This window comes from Peromyscus californicus, unplaced genomic scaffold (genome assembly GCF_007827085.1).
Source record: "Peromyscus californicus insignis strain IS unplaced genomic scaffold, ASM782708v3 Scaffold_15__1_contigs__length_86483966, whole genome shotgun sequence".
Taxonomy (NCBI): domain Eukaryota; kingdom Metazoa; phylum Chordata; class Mammalia; order Rodentia; family Cricetidae; genus Peromyscus; species Peromyscus californicus.
The window spans coordinates 53009520-53025699 of NW_026294447.1; the positions used below are offsets into that span (position 1 = coordinate 53009520).

At 48.3% G+C, this 16180-nt stretch overlaps 1 pseudogene; it reads left to right on the plus strand.

Moving 5' to 3' along the window:
* The first annotated feature begins 1717 nt into the window (after nucleotides 1-1717).
* LOC128110343 (serine protease inhibitor A3G-like) lies at nucleotides 1718-10010 on the plus strand (annotated as a pseudogene).
* The last annotated feature ends 6170 nt before the right edge of the window (nucleotides 10011-16180 follow it).

Here is a 16180-nt window from a genome sequence, read left to right on the forward strand (position 1 = left end):
AGGGAATGGAGCCTGCTCCTTCTGACCCTCCACGGGGAGGAAGTATTGAGACCTTGACTATGCCAGTGCAGCTGTAGGAACCAGAGGGAGACAGAACAGTTACAGAGTCCTTTTGGGGGTGGTGACATCCCTGCAGTGCTTACAGCAGAGAGGAGATGCCTTGGGGTCAGGGACCCCACTTCCCCCACAGATCTGATGACCAAGAAAAGTGACCACACCCTCTCCTAATAAGGAAAAGTAGGCTACAGCTCAGCCACTGAGCCAGGTCTCCTCCTCAAACGGACTCGCCTCTTTTCTGTGGAAATAATTTTGATTTAAAATATGGTTGAATGTTTTCCAAATAAACGGTTGCTTCAGTCTGACAATAAACACAGGGTAAAATCAGCTGAAGTCCCTGGCCCCTCTTCAGGCATGTCACAGCCCTGGGGACCTGTGGCTCAGCTCCAACACCTCCCTCCCCTGCTCCCTCCATTCTACTCCTACACTCTCCTGGTCTTCTCTCAACTCCATCTTCTCCTTGACTCCCCCATCTGATCCCCCTCCCTCCTCCAGTTCCCCCTACTCTCCCCCCCCCACACTTTCTCACTCCAGCTTCTTTTCCCACCTGGTTCTCTCTCCTCTGTTCTTCTTCCTCACCTTCCTATTCCTCTAGCATCTACGTTCTCCTCTGAACTCATCTACAAAGTGGACAGAGGCTAAGGTGGGTATCAGTGTTTACCATGAACATCAGCCTTCAACTGTAGTTTTTATGATGCTCCCAGTCCAGGGATGTATGGAGGAGATGGCCCACTGGACATTCCCTACAAATACCCACAATGCCCATAATAAGCCATATACTTTTACTAAGAGTGTAACCTTGGTCACTCAACAGCTGCCCAGACAGTTCTACCCATTTCTTTGCCCCACACAGACATTGTAACAGTCAAAATGAAATCTGGTCCAGGCATCCACGACTGGAACACCATTCAAGTTCCTTCCCATCAGAAGGCCTTCCAAGCTGAGATACAAACCTCCATGTGCTATCCTGGCAGGGCTGAGAGCACCTTCCCCTATTGGTCCTACTAGTATTTGTGGTCAGGGGTCCCAAGGCTTTGGAACTGCACCAGTCATCTCCAGTGCTGCCCTCTATTAACCCTTCACACTCCCAGAAACAGGCGCAAGGTTCAGCCCAGAGCTGTGAGATTTCTTGGTGTGTCTGCTGCAGGTTGTGGTGGGCCTTGTGCTACATGACTGGTCTAAGGTTCCTTCCCTGAGTCCAGACTAGAGGCTGGTGACGGGGTAGAAGACACAAGCGCAAAGGCGGAGATCCCCTGCTTTCTAATGAGTCCTTATGCCAATCCAGAAGAGGAGATTCAGATTACACAAGGCTTGAACCCATCCTCAGGTTCTTCTCCTCCTTACCCTGTGACCCTGGCAAATCCCTTAAACTCTCTGGGTCTTGGTTCTCTACTGGGAATATTGGTTACTGCAAGAGTACTTTTTCCTGGAGTAAAAGGGAGCAGAGGCTGTGGTGCTACCATCTGAGTGGCCAGAGCACCTCTTATGCAGAGTCACAGATTGTGATGCTAAATTCTGAGTGGCCAGAGCACCTCCCATGCACATTCACAGAGGTAGCCGCACACAGTACAGACCACATAGGATGACAAGGAGATGGTCATGGCACCAAACAACCCTCCCTAACAAAGGATCTTTTCTTTTCAACCAGGAGAACAGAGTAATGGCTGAGATCTCCCCTGATGTCCTCTGCCAACCAGATGGCACATTGGGAAGGGACACACTGTCCAGGAAAACCAGAACAACAGGACACCAGTGGACAATCTAGCACTGACCTCCACCAACACAGAATTCGCCTTCAGCCTCTACAAGGAGCTGGCTTTGAAGAATCCAGATACAAATGTTGTCTTCTCTCCATTCAGCATCTCAACAGCCTTGGCCGTCCTGTCCCTGGGAGCAAGGAGCAAAACCCTGGAAGAGATTCTAGGAGGTCTCAAGTTCAGTCTCACAGAGACCCCTGAGGCAGACATCCACCAGGGCTTTGGGTACCTTCTACACATGCTCAGCCAGCCAGGGGACCAGATGAAGATCAGCATAGGCAGCATGATGTTTGTTGAAAAGCACCTGCAGATCCTGGCAGAGTTCAAGGAAAGGCAAGGGCACTCTACCAGGTCGAGGCCTCTGTGACTGACTTCCAACAGCCCCATGAGGCCAAAAACTCATCCATGACTATGTGAGAAAACAGACCAAGGGGAAGGTCAAGGAACTGATCTCAGACCTTGATGAGAGTACAGTAATGGTGCTGGTGAATTACATATACTTTAAAGGTAAAGATGGTCGATGTTTCAGGGTTATACAGAGAGGGTGTTGGCTGGGCACCTTGTATCCATACACTGACCACTGGGAAGGAAGTACTCATGGACTTAGAGACATGTGTGCCTAACTTCTTATTACTAACAGGCCTTACTTCTCTTCTGTGGTATTCTGGATGGTGGTTGAGGTTCCTGGTACTTACTCAACAGAACCCCTGAGCTCTCAGCCTAAGAGGACTCTTTTTGGCTGTAACTTAATCTTACTGACTAGCAAAATGCATAGCTTGCTTGTCCAGTCCTCCCTGAGTAGGGAGAAGCCAGGGCTTCTCCCTGCAGAGACAGATCCCTCAATCTGCCCACTCCAGCATTTCTAATCTGTTCTTGTAGAAGGTGTCCATCCCTGCTGGAGAGCCTCTGTCTCTAGGAGGGTCCAGGTGGGCTGGAGACTTTTTACCTAAGGAGCCTGATACAGAAACTTAAGGGGAAAGAGGCAGAGCTAGTGAAGTACCACAGCTAGTGAAGAGCCCTTCATGCATTCCTATGCAGGACCTCTCCCCTGATCCTTTCTGCACCAAGCTAGACCTGGGCATGGAAAAGCAGGTGGGGCAAAGCCATTAGAGAAGAAAGACCAGCCATGCAGTGTTCTGTGTTCAGTGTCTGGCTGCTTTGTGGAATTTTGCTTTTGTAAAATTACTTGCCTGGCAGCCTGGGAGGTCACAGTGCACAACACTCACTCCTGAGCCAGGGAATCTGGAGTTACAGAGCTAATGATTTGGGAAACTAGGCTGGAATTGCTTTGGGTAAGGGTTTTGGGATGGACATCCAGAACCCACACTCACAAATCCTGCCTGATAGAGACCATGGATTGAGGCGATAGTCCAGAAAATTATGTCTAATGAAAGTCTTGATGTGACTAGACCTGAGGTAGATTTGAGGCTGGACATAGGATAGTCTAGGATAGAGGAGAACATGCTCTGAGACTCTAGACAGAAGGTCAATTGACCATGGACAGAAGCAGATAGGAGGACAGAGGACAGGAGACCAGGATGACCCCAGAGCAGCTGTGCTCTGAAGAGAAGGAAAGCAGAGTGATGGCCTGAAGGATTAGACTGCAGGGCCTGGCTCTCTCTCCTGGGCCCAGATCCCAAGCACCAAGGCTACTTGACTGAGAGCTGGGGATATATGTTTATGCTGTTGGATCCTGAGCCCAAGAAATTGTCAAAGTACCATGTCCCCTAGGGTGTATTGCAGATGGTCACGTGCACTTGGAATGTGCATAAAGTCTAAGTAGGATATCTTTGATTCACGGAGGTGAACATGACCCGCAAGGGAGAAGAGGACTCATTACCAATGTCTTAGTCAACCAACTATTGGATCCTGGTAATCCAACTCTGGGAAGTTCCAGGGCCTTGGAGCTTGATTCTAAGCCCAACTTGGCTCTGGGCTCTGCCTTCCGTTAGGTGTTTCACATTGACGAGCAACATTGACAGGTCACTGTCTGGAGGTTTCAGACTCTTCCTGTTTCTCTGGTAACCTGTCCCACAAGCAACTGCCTTCTAGACAGTGTTCCTCTTAAGGAAGAAGGGATCCCCAAATCTCCCCAGACTCGGGTCTCACCACTTTTACTTTCATTTCTCTTTAAATCACCCATTCTCAGATCCTAGATATTTTCCCAGGTTCCTCAAGTAGCCAGGCTTTGGTTTTGAGTTCCCTATTCCAAATAAAGCCTGTGGATCACTTCTCATTCATAGTTCTGCATATATCAAGGTTTTTCCAATCCAGGTTATGCAAGCACCTAGGGATACTACACTCTGTGTTGTTGAAGATGGATTGATTGCTCTCTTGATTCAGAAGCTGGGCCGAAATGGGGTGGAGGTGGAGTCTCTCCTGTGCTGTTACATTCTGATGGCCTGCTCCACATTTAGGGAAATGGAAGACATCATTTAACCCTCGTGACACATTCGAGTCTGAGTTCCATCTGGACAAGAAGAGGTCTGTGAGGGTGCCCATGATGAACATTGAGGAACTGACCACACCCTACTTCCAGGATGAGGATCTGTCCTGCTCTGTGGTGGAGCTGAAGTACACAGGCAACGCAGGGCCCTGTTCATGTTCCCTGATGAGGGCAAGATGCAGCAGGTGGAAGCCAGCTTGCAACCAGAGACCCTGAGGAAGTGGAAGACACTCTGAGGCCCAGGTGCATATCCACAGGAACCAGAGCTGGTGTGGCTCCCCATCCTGCTGCTGGCTTGAGGTCCAGTGTCCCTGTCCCTCAGAGTCTCACTTAGCATTCAGCGTATTACCTGGAGAGTCAGCAGGGACAGGTGGAGTGTAGCTGACTTCCTTTCTGAACTTGGTAGTTCAGGCAAATTTTAATGTCCTTTTTGTTGTTCACAAGATGAGATCACCTAGAGCAGGAGCTGAGGATTCCTCTGTGTCTAACAGGCTGTAATTACAGGGAATCTTGATGGGTTTGGGAATGCAGAGGAGAGTGAGGTTGAGAGGAGATCAGCTCTGAGAATCAGCTCTGCCCTGTGTAGCCATCTCATCCCCTCATCACCCATTCACTCACCATCCATGGAATGATGACTTGTAGACCTATGTGCTGTGCTCGAGTTTAGACCCTGAGAGGGTATCAGAAACTCAAGTACACAATTTCTTATCCTCACAGGCTCACCTTGAAGTTGAAGAGGAGAGAGTAGGTGATTGAAAATACAATTCATCATTAATTGACTATTTAAAAAGCAAGAAGCAGTGATGTTTAAAAAAGGGGGGGGAGTGTCTAAGGATAAGGAAAGCTGGAGTCAGAAGGATTGTGCAATTTTAAATAGAATGATCATTAGATGAAGTTTGAGGGTCCACATGACAGCGAAGTACTGCATTTTGAGGATCTTGGAAAAAAGCATTCTTGGTAAGGGAACTACTAGTACCAAGTCTCAACACCTGCCCCTGTAAAAACTCTGTGGCGTTGATGGTTAGTTAATGCATTAGGAAAGAAAAATCAAGTGGTGTGGGATGGATGGAAAGAGGACTGCTCTCCTGTGAGAGGGCTGTCTGTGGAGAGGCGCCCTAGCAAAAGGTGGGTTGTGTGGCAATGAGTCCAGTGACTCTTACATTTCTTTTTCATTCTCAGGATGATCGATGATCTCTACATGCCCAAGTTCTCCATCTCCACTGACTACAACCTGGAGAATAGCCTTCCACAGCTGGGCATCAGGGAAGTCTTCTTCACAATGGCTGAGCTGTCTGGGATCACAGGGGCCAAGGACCTGAGAGTCTCTCCGGTAAGTCAAGAAACACTGGGTGGTTCTCACTGGGTGCCAGAATATGTATGCTGAAAGCCAGGTGGCAAGAGGAGATGGCAAATGTGTGAGAAAGCCTGCATTGTGAAATTACCTCATCTTGGGAGAGCTGGATTTCAACCTAGATACCCCTGCTGGAGAGCATGCTGCCAATCCCTCCTCTCTCCCCTGAACATAACTTCACCCAGGAGCCCAGGGTGGGGAAAAAGCCTGTGCTTGATGTTAGACCACCATAGGCACCGACCTGTGCTGCAGTGCAGATATCACCCACAATCCACTGCAGGGCAAATCTCATCCAGCCTCAGTTTCTTCACTGCAGAGCTGACCCAGTACTTCTGATGAGCACACAGAACACTAGCAGGAAGGAAATAACTAGGGATGATTGGCAGTTGTGATGAAAAGCTTAAGAGTAGGAGAGAAGATGCCTTAGGAACCCAAACTACATTCCCAGATGCACAGATCGGCATTGCCTTCTGTCTGTTCAGTGACCACTCTGACCCCTGGGTGCAAATCTGTACAAAAAGGACATGGCAGTTTAATAAAGAGAAGCCATGCCCTGTGTATTGTAGTTGTATGTCCCAAGGAGGCTGGAGCAGGAGGGATGCTGAAGCCCGCTCTTGCTGCCAGCACACTGACTGTTCACTGTGGGTCTCCTGAGAAGCTGCCTGTGGAGTAAAGACTGGCATTGCCTACACCCATACCCCAGTTTGAGGATGGATTTGAGAGCAACACAGATTCTCAGAGACTGAGCAGACCCAGGGCATGCCTCATCTCACACCCTGAGCAGAGACTTGGAAACACCAGGGGTAGAGCTCACGGTAGGAACAAATAACTTCACCAGCAGCTGAGGCCAGCAGTGGATGCTTGCTCCAGGAATCTCCTCTCGTGCCCTCCCTGGTCTCCAGTGAGTGATGTCTTTCTCCTACTGGTGGTCCACAAGGCTGTACTGGATGTGGCTGAGACAGGCACTAAGCAGTAGCCATCATGAGAATCAAAGCGGTCCCTTGTTGTGCAAAATTTATATCTATGACAGTTCATTTCAACAGGCCATTCCTGATGTTTGTCTCTGAAAAAACTACCGAGATGACCCTCTTTCTGGCCAAAATCTCCAACCCCAAGTAAGGCTAGACCTTCTCAAGTGGAGAGGCTTCTGCCTAGGAGCCCAGGCGAGACCTGCACATGTCTGTGTACATCTTGGACTCCATTCTCTGATTGGCTTTGTATACTTGGCTTGGACAGTGACCTTGACTAACTCCATGACTCCTACATACACAGGAGCCTTGGACTGTGAGTGACAGGCTCTCAGGTCTCTTGGGAGCACCTGTTCATGTTTTTGAGCCTGGAATCTATCTTTATGCCCTCTCCCTGCTCACTCATATGCATTGGCCTGTACCCCAAATGTGGGCACTATCAGGTAGGCTCAGTACCAGTACAGTCTCCAGGCATATTGGCCTTCAGCTTCCATGGCCTTGATGGGATCATGCATCCTTACCAGCCAATCCATGAGGACCAGGACCAGGACTGAGAAGGGAAGCTGCTGCACTGAATCTCACTCCTGCATCTGGTACCTCCTGGTGACAAGTTCTTGCCTTGTGCTTTCCCTCTCCAGTCCCTAGGCTCTGCCACCCACTGCCCTTTGCAGCAGATGCTGGCCTTGCACATATCTGGCCCACTGTTGGAGACTTCACTCATCTTGAGGGGCCTATTAGTCAGACCAGGTCCTTTCCCCCAGCGCTCCTACTTAGGGCACAGTACCCATTTTCTAGGTTGGCAACTGACGAACCTGAAATGATAGATAGACACCTTCAACTTCATCACCCAAAATGCAGGGTTTGGAACAAAGGATCAATAAAAGTATAATTCACTCAGCTCCTGTTGGCAAGGGTGTGCCCTCTAGTGACCACAGGGTAGTAGAAATTGTCACTCACACTCTGTGACTCCTGTGATGGACCTCTGACCTACATGTTATTATCAATCCTTTTTATCAATCAGGAAACTGAGGCACAGAGAATCTTAGTCATTTCCCATGACCTCACAGATAGACATTTTGACTAGTGAGATGTTCTTCAAGTGTTCTGATGCCAGAGGAACAGTTTTCACCAAGTGGGGATCTGTGCACAGGCATCACCATGGTGGTGTTCAGGTAGATCATAAAACAAGGCTCTAGATACTTCACAGAGAGCTCCCAAAAGCACATGAATCATGTGACCTCTGTGTTGAGGTCAGAGGAGGGTGAGAAGGTCATCACATGACCAGAAAGAATGTCTTGGGCAGGGTTCCCAGTCATGGAGGCATTTCTAACAACCTGATAGGAAGTGAGTCTTTGGGACAACACAGCAGAACAGACAACACAGGGTGGTGGAGAGGAAGAAGCAATTACAGACACAAGATGGTAAAGAGCCGCAGCGAGCATTGGGGGGTTAGTTGGTGTTTGCTGTCTTAGGTAGGGATATTTGAGCTAATTCAGTCTGTCTAGATTGAAGGGGAACTGGGTGATCTTGCCTAAGGTAGCTGACATTTGTGGGAAGATTTGGATGGCTCCTGGCAAGCAGAAATGCACCATGGGTGATCTGCTTCTCTGTTACACAGAGACCTGCCTTTAGGCTTCTGTTTACTGAGCCAAAATCCTTCTTGTTAGGACCAGCACTGCCGTTGGAGGGACAGCAGCTTTGGACCTAACACCTGCCTGCTCAGTGCCTGCCTAACACCTCCCCACCCTTGACACAAACACCACAGCTCTCATCCCGAAGGGAATGACAGACACTTTATAAGAGTCATTTTGAGTGACAATGAGCCGAGAACATAGATTTCTATCACCCAAATTCCATGTTCCAGTATGGAAACAGTTTCATGAAAACTTGATAGCTTAACCAAACAAAGTCACAAATCAAGGCAAGTTTAAAATGCAGGGGTGGGAACCTCAGGGAGGCAGATGCATCATCAAGATCAGGGAGCTTCTCTACAGGCTCAAGATGTTAGCTGCTGGTATTCTTAGCTTTTGGATTGAAGCTGGTTGTCTGCTAAGTGAATAGACTCTATTGTCACAAGGTTGAGTTCTGACACAGGGAGGAAACATGGCTGTTCCAGAGAGCAGCACTTAGCCCATGAGGAGGTCATTAGCCCCTGACCTGCAGTGTTCCCATCTCTCTACAGTACTGAAATTCAGATCAGCCAGCCAGGCTCTGCAGACACAGATTCTTCTAGGAGTTTTCCTTCACTGCCAGACAAGGCAGCTTCCCTTCAGAAGTCTGATAGTCAAAGAGGGGACAGCAAGTCTCTGTTGAGAACATGCCTGATTGTGGATGGTGAAGGCCAAGAGGTATGCAGGGGAATGGCAAATGTGTGAGAAAGCCTGCATTTCTGAGATTCCCTCATCCTGGGAGAACTGGATTATAGCCTAGATACTCCTGCTGGATACCACAGACAGTCCCTCCTGTATCCTCTGAACATAATCTCACCTAGGAGCTCATGGTGGACAAGAGCCTGTGCTTAGTCTTAGACCACCACAGGCACCACCCTGTGCTGCAGTGGGGATACCACCCACAATCCACTGCAGGGCAAATGCATTTCCAGCCTCAGCTTCTTCACTGCTAGCTGGCCAGTACTTCTTGACTAGCACACAGAACAGTCACAGTAAAAGAAAAAAACAAGGGATGAATGGCAGTTGGGATGAAAAGATTAAGAATAGAGGAAAAGATGCTGTAGGATCCCACATTACATTCCTAGACACACAGCCTGAGAATGCCTAGTGTTCTGTCCAGTGCCCAATCAGAGACCTGGTCTCAGATCTGTACCAGCAGGGCATGGCATTCTGGGAATGGGAAGCCATGTCCTATGCATCACTGTGGTATTTACCAAGGAGGATGGAGTAGGAAGCATGTGGAAACCTGCACTGGCTGCCAGCACCCTTTGTGTTCACTGTTGATCTCCTGAGAAACTGTCTTGGGGGTAATGACTGGTTCCACCTACACCCATCCTCCAGAATTTAGGGTTTTTGAGGACAACACAGATTCTCAGAGATTGAGCAGACCTAGGGCATGCCTCATCTCACACCCTGAGCAGACACCTGGAAACATCAGGGGTAGAGCTCACGGTAGAACAACATCTTCATCAGCAACTAAGGCCAGCAGTGGATGCTTGCTCCAGGAATCTCCTCTCCTGCCCTCCCTGGTCTCCAGTGAATGATGTCTTTCTCCTACAGGTGGTCCACAAGGCTGTGCTGGACGTGGCTGAGACAGGCACAGAAGCAGCTGCTGCCATGGGTTGGAGTTCTGTGGGATCAACTCTAATTTTGAACCCCCTGAAAATAGAATTCAACAGGCCATTCCTGATGATGATCTCTGACACAAATACTCAGACTCCACTCTTTATGGCCAAAGTCACAAATCGCAAGGAAAACTAGAACTTCCCAAGAGGTGGGGTTTGTTCCTAGGAGCCACGGAGTTAGCCTATATATTGGTCTCTATGTGCATTTTGGCCTCCATGCTCTGACTGGCTGTGGCATGCCTGGATTGGACAGTGACAGTGACTAACTGTATGACCCCCACATACACAGGGGACTGGGGACAGTTGGTGTCAGGCTCCCAGTCCTCTGACAGCACTGGCTCACATTCCTGAGTCTGAACTCTGTCTTTGTGTTCCTCCCTGCTGCCTGTCCTATATCTGCCTCTACACAAAAGCCTGGGCCCTGTCAGGTAGGCTCAGTCCCTATCTAGGCTCTGGTTGTCTGCCTTCAGCTTCAGCAGAACTTGATTGAACTATGCAAACCTATAGGCCAATCTGTATGGACCTCACCCCAGCACTGAGAAGGGAAACTGCTACCCTGAGTCTGTTTCCAGCATCTGGGACCACTGTGTGCCCAGTTCCTGCCTCACACTTTCCCTCTTCCAGGCTGGGCCACCCACTGTCCCTTGCAGGGACTCCTGACCCTGCCCACATCTGGCACAGTGTTGGATCCCAAAATCCTGCAGCTCACAGAGTCATTTGGTCAGACCAGCTCCTTTCCCCTAGTACACCTACTTAGGGCACAGGAGCCTTTTTCTAGGTACCCCACTAACCAACCTGACACAACAGATGGACACCTCTACCTTCCTCACCCAAAATGTAGGGTTTGGAGCAAAGCATCAATAAATGTATAACTGCACAGAAAGTGTCCAGTCAGTGTTCATTCAGCTCCTTTTGGTAGGGGTGTGGCCTCTAGTGACCACAGGGTAGTAGAGATTGTCACTCACAGTCTGTGACTCCTGTGATGGACCTCTGACCTACATGTTATAAATTGTTCCTTTTTATGGATCAGGAAACTGAGGCACAGAGAAACTTAGTCATTTTTATGACCTCACAGCTAGACATTATGACTGGAGGGATGTTCTTCAAGTGTCCTGATGTCAGAGGAACAGTTTTCACCAAGCCAGGGTTCTATACACAGGCATTACCATGGTGGTGTGTAGGTAGATCATAAAACAAGGCTCTGGGTGCTTCACAGAGAGCTTCCAAAACAGTCTGTGGGTCATGTGACCTCTCTGCTGTGGTCTGAGTTGGATGAGAAGGCGGGCAGGTGACCAGAAAGAAAGCTTTGGGCAGGGCAAAGAACAATGGAGGCATTTTAAGAATCTTGGTGGGTTTAAGAAAAAGACAAAAACAGCCATTGGATTGCCAAGAGCCTGCACCTGTGAGGATTCTCAAACGACTCAGAACTACAGGGAACTTTGAAGGGGTGAATTACTGTTCCTGTATTGGGAAACTCATAACTTTGTGTGGCTATAAAGCAGAGAACTGCTTTGGGTAAATATGGGGATTTTCACTGAAGGCAGTTTCATGGAACATCAGGCCACATAGGAGAAGAGAGTGGATGATTTATCTCAAGGATTAACTGGTTTGGTGCCTAGACAGAGGATGAGAGGAGGTCATAGTGCATTTAGGTTGGGGTGCTGGGTGTCCGTGGAGAATCTGTGAGCCCCGAAACACTGTTGCAGGCTTGTACAGACAGGGAAAATTGTTCACTCAATTTGAGACACACTTGAGTCTTGAGGCTCCTAAGAACACACAATGAACAGGTGGACATGTGGTTCCAGAGAATTACAGCCTGGAGGCTCACACTCAGGATTCTCTTCCACAGTGTACACTAAGGTATTACTCCACGAGGACCATGGTGTGATAAGAACAAGACCCAAGTATTGAAAATGGCCATGTCCCATCAAATCCAATGTGTCCAACAGTCTTATTCAAGGTCTTGAGGTCAAGACCCATGCACTCCATGAGCACTGACAGGCCTCAGCTGCATCACTCCATCCTCATGGCTTCAGACCAGGTAACTAAGGAGCCTGGTGCTGAGTACATCTCATATTGCCCATGAGCTGTTTACAGAAGTGTTGGCAGAGTCTGAGTCTACCTCTTACTGGAGTGTAGGACACAGCTATGAGGGTTTCACTTTCACCCATTCTATGAGGGTCCCCTGGACCTGGCCCCCAAATGTTGCCCTGCTGATGAACCCCCCGCAGGGACCACCTCAGTGTGCAATAAAGGTAGCAGACTGTGAGGGGAAGAGGTTTACAGTAGTGATCTCAGACACCTGTGCACTGAACTCAAACCAGGACAAGGTACCTAAGGATAACCCCACATAGATGTGAGGACCCCCAAGGGGTAGCCACTGTGCAGTACCTGATTTGCAGATCACAGTGTGACTCCAGGGCCTTCTGGGAGGATGTTGAACTGCCAACCAGCTGGCTGCCTCCATCTGTTCTCTGTTGTTACTGAGGCCACAGAGCAGACAGTAGACAGAGGGGTGTGTCAGGTAGCCTTATGTCACTGGGACAGCACATCTGAGATAGCCCATGGAGAGAAGCAAAGGTTTAGTTTGAATCAGTTTCAGAGAGTTCAGGCCAAGGTCTGCTGGCTTCTCTGTTTTGGGCCTGAGGCAAGTCAAGCTTTGTGTATGTAAAGAACCTATCAAGGGGATGAGGGCTGGGGACAGAGGTAGGTGGGAAGAGTGTTTCCACCCCACCCCCCAATAATACACATAAGGGTCAGATTTTTATGCCCTGATACAAAAGTACAAAAGCCAAATGTGGTCACATGAACTTGTGATCCCATCTCTGGGGAGGTGGAGACAGGTGGATCCCTGGGGCTCCCTGGGGAGCCAGCCTAGGCAATTCAGTGACTTCCAGGCCTATAAAGAGACCCTATTCTAGACCAAGATGGGTAAGGAATGACAGTTGAGGTTGACCTCTGACCTTCATATAGACATGCAAATGGATGCACACATGCACATTCACAAACACACAGAACTACAAAAAATAATTGTTCAAGAAGAAGAGAAGAGGGCAGGGAGCTAGCTTAGTGGTAGAACACTGGCTTGGATTGTGTATGTGAAGTTGAATGTCCCCAGTACTGTGAGAGTGGGGAGACAACCCCAAGGATGGGAGGAAATGTCTGCAGCTCAGGATTCTGTACATAGAATTCTGAAGAACTCAAACAGTTGGATCACAAAGCCATCCTTCACACCACCAAAAAGGATGCACCCTTCTTCATCTGTTAGATTAGTGAATCCTCACAGTCAGGCTGGGTATAAGTCAGCAGAGACCAAAGCTGTGTTGATGCAGAGGATGGACAAAATCTGGCTAATCTGGATCACACTCCTGGTTTGACTCAGCATCAACTAGTGTCTGGTCCTGGGATCCTATACAGTAGGTCATCAACACTGGGACCCACCTCAGCAAGTGCTGGTGAGGATGCAACAGGGTCTTAGGCATGAAGGACAGAGCAAGAGTAGTGACCTTTGTGGTCTCTGTGGGGAGAGAGAAAGAAGAGTAGGAAGAGAGACTTCTGCCTAGGGAAGAATCCACTGTGAGACACTGCTTTCATGTTGAAATGATACACCTGAGATAGTTACTAACAACAATAATATTAAGAAAATTAATGGCTTAAATACTTTTATTAATGGTCAGACAAAGAATGAGCTCATGCCTACAAAACATCTGTAGGTGCCCAAGCTCAGGGACACAGCATGTTTAAAGGCAAAAACCACAAAGACCATAATTTATATACAATTAGATGAAGGTTATATTAATTTAAAATGTTCTTTCCTGACAGAGCAGAGTTACTATTTCAATCACAACATGAATAATAATTTGGGGTTACAGCTTCTTTATTTATTGTGGTTTCCTTGCATATTCTGGTCAATTCTGTGCGCCACGGACATGTCCATGGAACTCTCAAATTCATGTGAAGGCTGACATGACTATGGTGGGGAACAGAGAGGGTTGAGAACTGTGTGAGCAAGCACAAGATGGAGTCATTATGAAGGACTTAACTAAAACATTTCAGTGTGAGCCTGCATGTTGGCTTGTGACATGTCTGTCTTTACTCTCTCCCTTGGTCCTAAGGACTAAGAGGGAGCCTGATCTTCTCTTGCATATGCTGATACAGAATAAATTGCCCAAAAATGCACAACTTGAAACAATAAACACAGAATATCTATCAGTGTCAGGCACTCATGAGGAGCCAGGCTGGGTGGTTCCTCCTCAGGGTTACTCATGAGTCACACTGTTGGCTGAAGACTTGACAGAGGTTCCATATCCAAGTTCACTCTCATGACCATTTTCTTTTTCTTTTTCCTCTTGTACTCTGAACTGAACCCAGGGTCTTGGGCTTGCTGTAAAAGCCCCCTACCACCAAGCTAACTCCCAGCCCTCTCATGACTTTCGATGGGAAATCTCTCTGGGCCTACTCAAAGGGCTTCTCAGATCTAACTTCTGAAAAGGGATCAAGAGACATAAAGAGAGAGGGAAAAGAGAAGAAGCAAAAGAGAAAGAAGGAGGATGGGAAAGCAGGAGAGAAGAGGAGGAAGTGAGGGGAGAAGGGAAGAGAGAGGTCAGGTGGGGCTGGGGAGGGCCCTGGGAAAGAACTGCCAGAGCTGAGGCTGTACACACATGTAATCCCAGCACTAGAATGGCTGAGACAGGGAGACCAGGAGTGTGAGGATAGCCTGGGTATGTTAGTTGTTATCCTTGTTGATGGGTCTCAATACCCAACAGAAGCAACCTGAATGTAGAAAGATTAGTTTCAACACTTGAGTGTTATGGATATCTCTCTGTATGCTGTGAATGTGTTGCTCTGATTTGGTTGATAAATAAAATGCTGATTGGCCAGGAGCCAGGCAGGAAGTATAGTATAGGTGGAATAAGCAGAGAGGAGAATTCTGGGAACAAGAAGGCTGAGTCAGAAGACACTGCCAGCCACTGCCGTGAGGAGCAAGATGTAAAGATACCAGTAAGTCGTGAGCCAAGTAGCAAGGTATAGATTTATAGAAATTGGTTAATCTAAGATGTAAGATCTAGGTAGCCGACTTATGCAATGAGCACAGGACCCGGTCCCACTGCCTGGATGCCTCCCAAACAGATCAAGCCAATCAACTGTCTCACCCATTCAGAGGGACTGATCCAGTTGGTGACCCCTCAGCCATTGGTTCATAGTTCATGTGTTTCCATTCATTTGGCTATTTGTCCCTGTGCTGTATCCAACCTTGGTCTCAACAATTCTCGCTCATATAAACCCTCCTCATTCTCGCTAATTGGACTCCCAGAGATCCACCCGGGGCCTAGCCATGGATCTCTGCATCCAGATCCCTCAGTAGTTGGATGGGGTTTCTAGCACGACAATTAGGGTGTTTGACCATCCCATCACCAGAGTAGGTCAGTTCGGGCTGTCTCTCGACCATTGCCAGCAGTCTGTTGTGGGGGTATCTTTGTGGATTTCTGTGGGCCTCTCTAGTACTTTGCTTCTTCCTATTCTCATGTGGTCTTCATTTACCATGGTCTCCTATTCCTTGTTCTCCCTCTCTGTTGTTAATCCAGCTGGGATCTCCATTGCATGAGTTGGCTGTTTGAAACCTGGGGCCTATGCAGGATCGCTTGGCTTGGCCTGGGAGGAGGGGACTGGACCTACCTGGACTGAGTCTACCAGGTTGATCTCAGTCTGCAGGGAAGGCTTTGCCCTGGAGGAGGTGGGAATGGGGGGTGGGCTGGGGGGAAGGTGAGGGGGGGTAGGAGGGGGGGAGAACAAGGGGATCCGTGACTGATATGTAGAACTGAATTGTATTGCAAAATAAAAATAAAAAAAAAATTAAATAAAAAAAAATTTTCCAATAAAAAAAAGAAGAAAAAAAAAGATCTAGGTAGCAAGAAGCCTTGAGCCATTAGGCTATACAGTTTTAATTAATATAAGCCTCTGTGTGTTTATTTGAGTCTGAGTGGCTGTTGGCCTGGGTGAGATTGGAGAAGACTCCAGCAACACTTGAGTTCTTGACAGGACAGGCAGGATGGCAGGCCAAGTTTCAATATAAGGCTCCAGAGGCAGAGGTATTAGGTCCAAAACTACTCTCCCCAAAATGGAGGTGCTGGTCCTAGCAAGAAGGATTTTGGCTAAATAAACAGAAGCCCAAATGCAGGTCTCTGTGTTTCACCCATTATGCATATCTGTTTGCCAAAAGCCACCCTAACCTTCCCACAAATGTCAGCTACCTCAGGCAAGGACACCCAGATCCCCTACAATCCAGACAGGCTGAATCAGCTCAAG